Source organism: Aethalodelphis obliquidens, unplaced genomic scaffold (genome assembly GCF_003676395.1).
Source record: "Aethalodelphis obliquidens isolate GAN/ISIS:26980383/991018 unplaced genomic scaffold, ASM367639v1 scaffold70, whole genome shotgun sequence".
Classification (NCBI taxonomy): domain Eukaryota; kingdom Metazoa; phylum Chordata; class Mammalia; order Artiodactyla; family Delphinidae; genus Aethalodelphis; species Aethalodelphis obliquidens.
The window spans coordinates 3,979,648-3,988,681 of NW_020838014.1; positions in this window are offsets into that span (position 1 = coordinate 3,979,648).

The window sequence follows — 9,034 nt, forward strand, 5'->3', positions numbered from 1 at the left end:
TTTTAACCGGTAGATAGTTTCTGTTCTTAAGTGTGTACTTTTGAAGATAATGACCATTTTGAATCGTCCATGAACTAAACATTGAAGTCTGCGTTCTTAGAGCTGGAAGGGATTTTAAGGTTTTGTGATCGATCCATCCTTTGCATTATCAGTTAAGTCAAAACGTGTAACGGTTTTGCGAAAGTTTTTTAAGTAAGCCCTGGAGAAAATGCTTGACCATTTTTTGCCCAGCTGTCGTCATCTCCCTTCCTTCCTCTCTGTCCTCTGTCTACGCACAGGACAAATTCTGTACAGCCAATGGATAGAGGAAAGTGGCCGTAGTATATGTGTATGTGTGTGCTGTGCTGCGGCTCATTGCCAGAGCTCGGACCTCCTTTGCAGTGGGGAGATGGTGGCTGTTCGGGTGTGTGTTGGGTGGGCATGAGGTGCTCCGCTGTCTTCACCATAGTTGGTGGTAGTCGAGTACTCTCTTTCTTGTGTCTCCTGGTCACTTTGGTGTGCATGTATATAGATAAGGCTGTAGCCCTGTGGGAAGCCATGAGCCTGTTAGGCTGACAGAAACGGATGACCCTGCCCCTCCTTACTTTTTCCCGGGAGAGTGAGTGTAGCAGCCGCTCAATGAAATCAGCAAAATCAAGTCCTTGTTTACTCTCGTCTCTGTGAACCCTGCTATGGAAGGCTCCCTACACTGGGACGCACATTTGTTTGTGGGTGTGTGTTTCTATATATGTGAGCATTTCTCTGAGTGTAATTACCAGATGGACGGCATGTTTATGTTAGCCATCTGAACATCTGTGTTATCCGTAACAGATGGGTGTGTATCTCAGCAAATAACTTGTGGATGTGTTTATATAGATGAGTGTGTGAAAGTCCATGTGTTTCTACGTATGCCCTGTGTTTGAGAGATACCCTAACAGCACCCATCTTCTGGGAGGTTACTCTAAAGCCAGATACTTCTCCCTCCTCTCCTTTACTCCTTCCCCTAGGTTACACTGGCTTCTCCCCAGGAGTAAATGGCTTTAGCACAGCAGTGTCTTCTGGAGAGCCTGCTGTCCTGTAGGCAAGTCCATTAGACTTTCTTGCCTCAGGACTTTATGACCTGAAAACAGCAAGAAACAAAGAAAGAAAGGTCAAGCTCCATGATAATGACTGCTCCAACTTCACTACCCCGGAAGCCTTACCATAGATTTCTCAATATAACTTAAAAATTGAGCTTCATTTTAAAAAAAAAGATTGATTACTAAAAGCAGCACAGAAATGGTGCCGTGATATTCAAAGAGTCCAGCAGAGACCCTGCAGTTGTAAAGTGGTGTAAGTATTTCTGGGTAGTGTTTGTGCTTTGCAAGTCTTGTTTTACAAAAAATAAATCACTACTGTGAATTTACTGCTATGTAACCTTGTGGTCATAATCCATTATAAATAAAATAAGAGTTATTCTTAAGCCCATAGCACAGTTTTTGAATGGTATTCAGTGCAGTAGTGACTAAGGTACCTTAGGCACTACATTGAAATCTCCATACTGAGCTTTAACCAAGTGGATGCCTAGAAAATGAGATTTGGGGTCACATTTTTGACAAAATATATTTTGGTCAAAGAAGGAAGAGAAGGGTAATAAGATGTATCTATCAGGTATCGAATGTTAGACGTTGTCTTAGAATGTGAATTCCTTTAAGGTAGGCGCTATCTGAATTTTACAGGTAAGAAAAGGGATGAGCAGAGAGGGAGGAACTTGCTTCAAGTCTCATGGCTAATAAATGAAATTTCAAATCTAATGTTTGATTCCAATCCCTCAGTCGCTACCTTGAAGTATTACCTAAATAATCTGGCATTTTCTGGATGTGGAGGAGAGACCTGAGGATACTTAACCTTGAATCAAAAGCTGGGATTGGGGGTTCGTTGGAGGTGGAATCACATCTGTTCTTTGACCTCGGGTTTGCACCGGAGCTGTGGCTCCAGGGAAGGCTGCTCTGCCGTGCTAGCAGATTTCTCAGGAATTTTGATGGAAAGAACTTGAGGCTCCTCTTTCCCTTAGGAAAACCAGCCCTGCTAGCGCTGCACCTGCTGTAGGACTCAGGTGCTATTGTTCTGGTAGCCACCCTTTGCTTCTGTCCCCTCCCCCTCCACTCCCACCCTGCTGGCTTGGGCGGGTGTGCACCTTGGGGAAGTGTGCAGGGGCTGACCTGGCCTCCCTCTGATCTGAGGAGGCCTCTTCCTGGTGCTTTGTCAACATTATGCCCCAACAGCTTCCACTGGTTGGGGTGGGAGAGGGACTGCCTGCAGCCCAGCCTAGGGAGGTTTGGGACTGGAGCCCCTGGCCTCCATCCTTGACTTCATGTTCTCAGCAAGCACTTTGCATCCCACTGTTTTCCCCACATTTGCCCTCTAGAGTTTTAATCACTAGACATAAAACAGGACTCTGAGCACACTGTTTTTCTCTATTCCAATGTCTTGAGGTTTTGGTTTAGTTGTGCATAAACTACCTTCTCTCCTGCTGTTTGCTTTCAGTAGAGGATAGGAAAGGAAAGATAACACACCTCTCAGCATTGCTGCTTATTAGGAACGAGTAGGACACATTTTCAGAGGGTAGATAGGGAATGTATAACTACTGAATAAAATTAGATTTTAGTACTCTGTGTCCCTCTTACCAGGCCTGTCCCATTTCTACTTAGATAACCCAATTTGTTTTGTTTCACCTGTAACATAAATCTCTTCAATGGGTTGTTTTAGAGTCTCCCCAACACAACAACAGGTTTCCGACACCTGAAGCAGCACAGTGAAAGGTTACTCCCAATATGGTACCAGGAATCTACAATTGATATGTCTCTCAGCTTGAAAACATCAGTGTTTTGTCCTTGTTTTAGTGGGATAAAAACACTCTTAAGCCTTGGGGACAAATGTGACCAATTCCCAGGCTTTTATCTTGAGTGTCTTTGGCATTTCCTTTGGCACTGAAATAATTCTTGGATAAAAATATTTGTGCAGTGTCTGGTTTTGTACTTGCTTGTATTTATCTCAGCTTTCCCTTGTGCACATGAGCTTTCATTCTGAAGGAGGTCATCCTTCAGGAGTTTTTAAACCCCCAAAAGCCCTCACCTTGGGAAAGCTTCATGTCTGAGGCCAGAGACTCTTGCTCAGGGAATTAATAGTAGGACCCGGGCATCTGATCTGCGGGTGTCAAGTCTAGTTCAATTCATGTTGTAGCGAATTTAAACAGTTAATACACCATCACCATTCCAGGGGCCAGGTGGAGAGAGGTGGCGGTCGCTTTCCATTGGCCAGCGCCCCTCAGTTATAGAAATAATGGAATGTTCACTTAGTGTTGATCATCATTCAAAAAAACAATCCAAACTTTGCTGATAAGTCCTTATTTTTATAATGGATTCACGGTAGGCTTTAACTAAATAGCAAAGTCCTCTGGGACTCCTAAATTATGACATGTTTTAAAAACTTGATTTCCAAGCAGTTGTTTATGACAACTATTGCATAGAGTGCAGGACACCAGCCAGGATGAGGGCAGTGGTGGATACTGGCTCACTGGGGTGGTGAATTAACTCATGTTGTGATGACCACTTCCTCAACAAAGATGCTTGGGAGAAGACCAGAGAGGCTGGGGCCAGGTCTTACTCAAGGGAAGTTTATTTGACCATCGCTTTTGTGTTGAAAGGACTTTACATTTCTGGATTTAGAATCCAGTATCAACCCAGCAACTTCAGTGACAAAACCATCTGTCTATCTGATGGGGCCATAACTGTTTGTGCAAAGATGTGGCCAGGGGTCTTTTTCATTCTCCCTTATTAGTTAATACTGCACTTTGTAACCAGAAGGGGAAGTTTTGCTGGTTAGCAAAATGCATAATCACTAGATACGTATGACAAAGTCTGAGTGTGACTTCCTGCATAAACTGGGTGGTGGGCTTTATTGAGACATTGCACACATTTGAATGAATGAATTACACTACCAGCAACCATCTGCCCAAGTACATTTACATATATTCATAAGATGTATGCAGTGAAGCCTCTTTTCATTGTAACATCAGTAACAATGTTAGAGTCTATGAGGGGCATAGTGTACCTGGCATCCAAGTTATTTTGTTCTCTTTTGGGTCCCCTACTCCAATTAATTGTAAAACATTTTACATGTTACATTTTTTATACTGTAAAACTCGGAAAATAAACTGAAATCCCAAATTACATTTTGTTACTTTTTTTTCACGTGATTACTTCAATCTAAAAAGTTTTATTTTATTTATTTTTTTTTATTGAGGTATAGTTGATGTACAATGTTGTGTTAGTGTCAGGTGTACAGCAAAGTGATTCAGTTATACATATTATTTTTTTTTCCGGTTATTTTCCCTTATAGGTTATTACATAATACTGAGTATAGTGCCCTGTGCTATACAGTAGGTCCTTGTTGGCTATCTATATATTTCATATATAGTAGTGTATATATGTTAATCCCAAACCCCTAATTTATCCCTCCCCCCTTCCCCTTTGGTAACCATAAGTGTTTTCTACTTTTTAAGGAACACTTTCACTCTTGAATAATTTTGATACCTTCTTAAATATAACCTGTCAAGTTTCTCTGAAAACCAAGATAATTGTAATGATAGATTGAACGGGAAAGTGGAATTGCCATTGTAAGAAAAACTACAGGTTGCAATCATTTTATGGTCAAGAGAATGTTTTAAATGAATAGATTACTGAAAATTAAATCCTTAGGCTCTAAAACTTGGAGGTGAAACAGGCCTTTTGAGTAAATCAGCAAGTGAAAAAAGATCTTTGAGTCAAGTAAGGAGGGAGGAAAATGTCAGACCCTGGAATTGTGAGGAGAGTGAATGAATGTTGGATTGTTTTTGCAAATGGCTTGCTAATTCAGTTTAAATTATTGACTTATTTTCGATAGGTCTATTTAAAGGGAACTTGATTATTTGACAAAGAAATATTGGAGCTTGCCTTCTGCTACTCTCAGCTATCTTACTGAATGCTGGTAGCACATAGTCAGATTCTTACCTGTTGCATGGATAAGGATCAGAGAAAGTAATTGATTTGATGATATTCATTGTATAGATTATTGATAAACTCTGTTTCTCTGGGCCAAGATGGGCACAATTTACACCTGCACAAGCAAAACCTACTAGAGAAAAGATTAAAAGTGTATGCAAACATAAACCAAAGACTTCTCTTTTTCATTCATTACCCATAATACAGATATAGAATTTTGGAAGAGTTTCGAGAATGTCAGATGATAAACTGAGATTATGGAAGTGGAATGAGGGATATCAGGATGGCATCAGCTACAGCCACTGCCTGCTTGCCCAGTGCAAGAGACAAGACCCACCAGTAGTAGTGTGGGAATGGGCAGTATACCTGCACAAGAGAGACTTGGTAATTCCCTACTGGTGTCATGCAGCATCTTCTAGTTATGCAGGCTAATGCTGACATGGAAAATCAAAACTGTATTTGCCTTCTGGATGTGTTTTCTATATTTACATCTGAACGTGTTTCTGCGGTTCTGAGAATTCATAATGTCTCAGACAAAATGATGATGCATTTGTAGAACTGACACGGGGGCTTTAAACATGTTTCCTTGCTCAACTCTCCCATCTTACCCACTCAGTTTTGCCTTCTGTGATCCACATGTGGTAACCAGCTTTATGGGTCCATTGAATGAATATTGGAATGAGTGAATGAATGAATGAGAACATGGCAGCACACTCAATGCTAAAACTACTGGGTGTAACCTAATCATCAGTGACTAGGGTGATCATTAAGAATTCTGGTCATCACTGCTCCAAAGAGTTCTGATCAATGAAATACCAGGTTAATTTGAAAAAGGTCCTTAATTCACCTTGCAACCATTTGGGTCTGAAGGTGCATTAAAATAAATGCATGGACACTTAGGTGGCTGTGGGCATTCCATGCCCAGAGAATGGGGCCTGGGACCACTGCTATCATCCCCATGCTGCTTTGCTTCCCATCATGATGGCTATATTGCTGGGGGACTTTGCTAACCTGAGGAAAGAGAACATCCCCCATTGGAAACCTTCTTATTGAGCCAAGGAGATAGTTTTCCTATTTCTTCAGCAATTGGCTATCCTCAGCAAACCTGAACAGATGACACCATGTTGCCAAAAACTTCTTGGGATAAGATAGACTTTCGAGAATCAATAGCACATTCTTAATGGTGCTAAGAGTTGTTAAATTAACTTTGCATTGGGGCTTAGAGAATATTTAGTCAAACAAGATTAAGTACCAAGATCACTGAGATTGGTTCAAGATGGCAGAGTAGAAGGACATGCTCTCACTCTCTCTTGCAAGAACACCAGAATCACAACTAACTGCTGAAAAATCATTGACAGGAAGACACTGGAACTCACCAAAATGATACCCCACATCCAAAGACAAAGGAGAAGCCACAATGAGATGGTACGAGGGGCGCAACCACAATAAAATCAAATCCCATAACTGCTGGGTGGGTGACTCACAAACTGGAGAACACTTATACCACAGAAGTCCACCCACAGGAGTGAAGGTTCTGAGCCCCATGTCAGTCTTCCAAATCTGGGGGTCTGGCAATGGGAGGAGGAATTCCTAGAGAATAAGACTTTGAAGGCTAGTGGGATTTGTTTGCAGGACTTTGACAGGACTGGGGGAAAGAGAGACTCCAATCTTGGAGGGCACACACAAAGTAGTGTGCACATCAGGACCCAGGGAGAGAGAGCAGTGACCCCATAGGAGACTGAACCAGACCTACGTGCTATTGTTGGAGGGTCTCCTGCAGAGTTGGGGGGTGGCTGTGTCTCACTGTGAGGTCAAGGACACTGACAGCAGAAGTTCTGGGAAGTACTCCTTGGCATGAGCCCTTCCAGAGTACACCATTAGCCTCACCAAAGAGCCAGGTAGACTCCAGCGCTGGGTCGCCTCAGGGCACACAACCAACAGGGAGGGAAGCCAGCCCCACCCATCAGCAGACAAGCAGATTAAAGTTTTACTGAGCTCTGCCCACCAAAGCAACAGCCAGCACTACCCACCGCGAGTCCCTCCCATCAGGAAACTTGCAGAAGCCTCTTAGATAACCTCATCCACCAGAGGGCACACAGCAGAAGCAAGAACTACAATCCTGCAGCCTGTGAAATGAAAACCACATTCAGAGAAAGACAGACAAAATGAAAAGGCAGACAACTATGTACAAGATGAAGGAACAAGATAAAACCCCAGAAAAACAACTAAATGAAGTGGACATAGGCAACCTTCCAGAAAAAAAATTCAGAATAATGATAGTGAAGATGATCCAGGACCTCAGAAAAAGAATGGAGGCAAAGATTGAGAAGATGCAAGAAATGTTTAACAAAGATCTAGAAGAATTAAAGAACAAACAAACAGAGATGAACAACACAATAACTGAAATGAAAACTACACTAGAAGGAATCAAGAGCAGAATAACTGATGCAGAAGAACGGATAAGTGACCTGGAAGACAGAGTGGTGGGATTCACTGCTGCAGAACACAATAAAGAAAAAAGAATGAAAAGAAATGAATCAGCCTAGGAGACCTCTGGGACAACATTAAATGCAACAACATTCGCATTATACGGGTCTCAGAAGGAGAAGAGAGAGAGAAAGCACCCGAGAAAATATTTGAAGAGACTATAGTCGAAAACTTGCCTAACATGGGAAAGGAAATAGCCACCCAAGTCCAGGAAGTACGGAGAGTCCCATACAGGATAAACCCAAGGAGAAACATGCAGAGACACATAATAATCAAATTGGCAAAAATTAAAGACAAATAAAAATTATTGGAAGCAGCAAGGGATAAATGACAAAAAACATACAAGGGAACTCCCATAAGGTTAACAGCTGATTTCTCAGCAGAAACTCTACAAGCCAGAAGGGAGTGGCATGAAATACTTAAAGTGATGAAAGGGAAGAACCTACAAACAAGATTACTCTACCTGGCAAGGATCTTATTCAGATTTGATGGAGAAATCAAAAGCTTTACAGAAAGCAAAAGCTAAGAGAATTCAGCACCACCAAACCAGCTCTACAGCAAATGTTAAAGGAACTTCTCTAAGTGGGAAACACAAGAGAAGGAAAGGACCTACAAAAAAAACCCCAAAACAATTAAGAAAATGGTCATAGGAACATACATACCGATAATTACCTTAAACGTGAATGAATTAAATGTTCCAACCAAAAGACACAGGCTTGCTGAATGGATACAAAAACAAGACCCATATATATGCTGTCTACAAAAGACCCACTTCAGACGTAGGGACACATTCAGACTGAAAGTGAGGGGATGGAAAAAGATATTCCATGCAAATGGGAATCAAAAGAAAGCTGGAGTAGCAATACTCATATCAGATAAAATAGACTTTAAAATAAAGACTATTACAAGAGACAAAGAAGGACACTACATAATGATCAAGGGATCAGTCCAAGAAGAAGATATAGCAATTATAAATATCTATGCACCCAACATAGGAGCACCTCAATACCTAAGGCAAATGCTAACATGTATAAAAGAAAGAATTGACAGTAACACAATAATAGTGGGGCACTTTAACACCTCACTTACACCAATAGACAGATCATTCAGACAGAAAATTAATAAGGAAACACAGGCTTTAAATGACACGATAAACCAGATAGATTTGACTGATATTTATAGGACATTCCATCCAAAAACAACAGATTACACTTTCTTCTGAAGTGCACATGGAACATTCTCCAGGATAGATCACATCTTGGGTCACAAATCAAGCTTCAGTAAATTTAAGAAAATTGAAATCATATCAAGCATCTTTTCTGACCACAACGCTATGAGATTAGAAATCAATTACAGGGAAAAAAACATAAAAAACACAAACACATGGAGACTAAACAATACGTTACTAAATAACCAAGAGATCACTGAAGAAATCAAAGAGGAAATCAAAAAAATACCTAGAGGCAAATGACAATGAAAACACGACAATCTGAAACCTATGGGATGCAGCAAAAGCAATTCTAAGAGGGAAGTTTATAGCTATACAA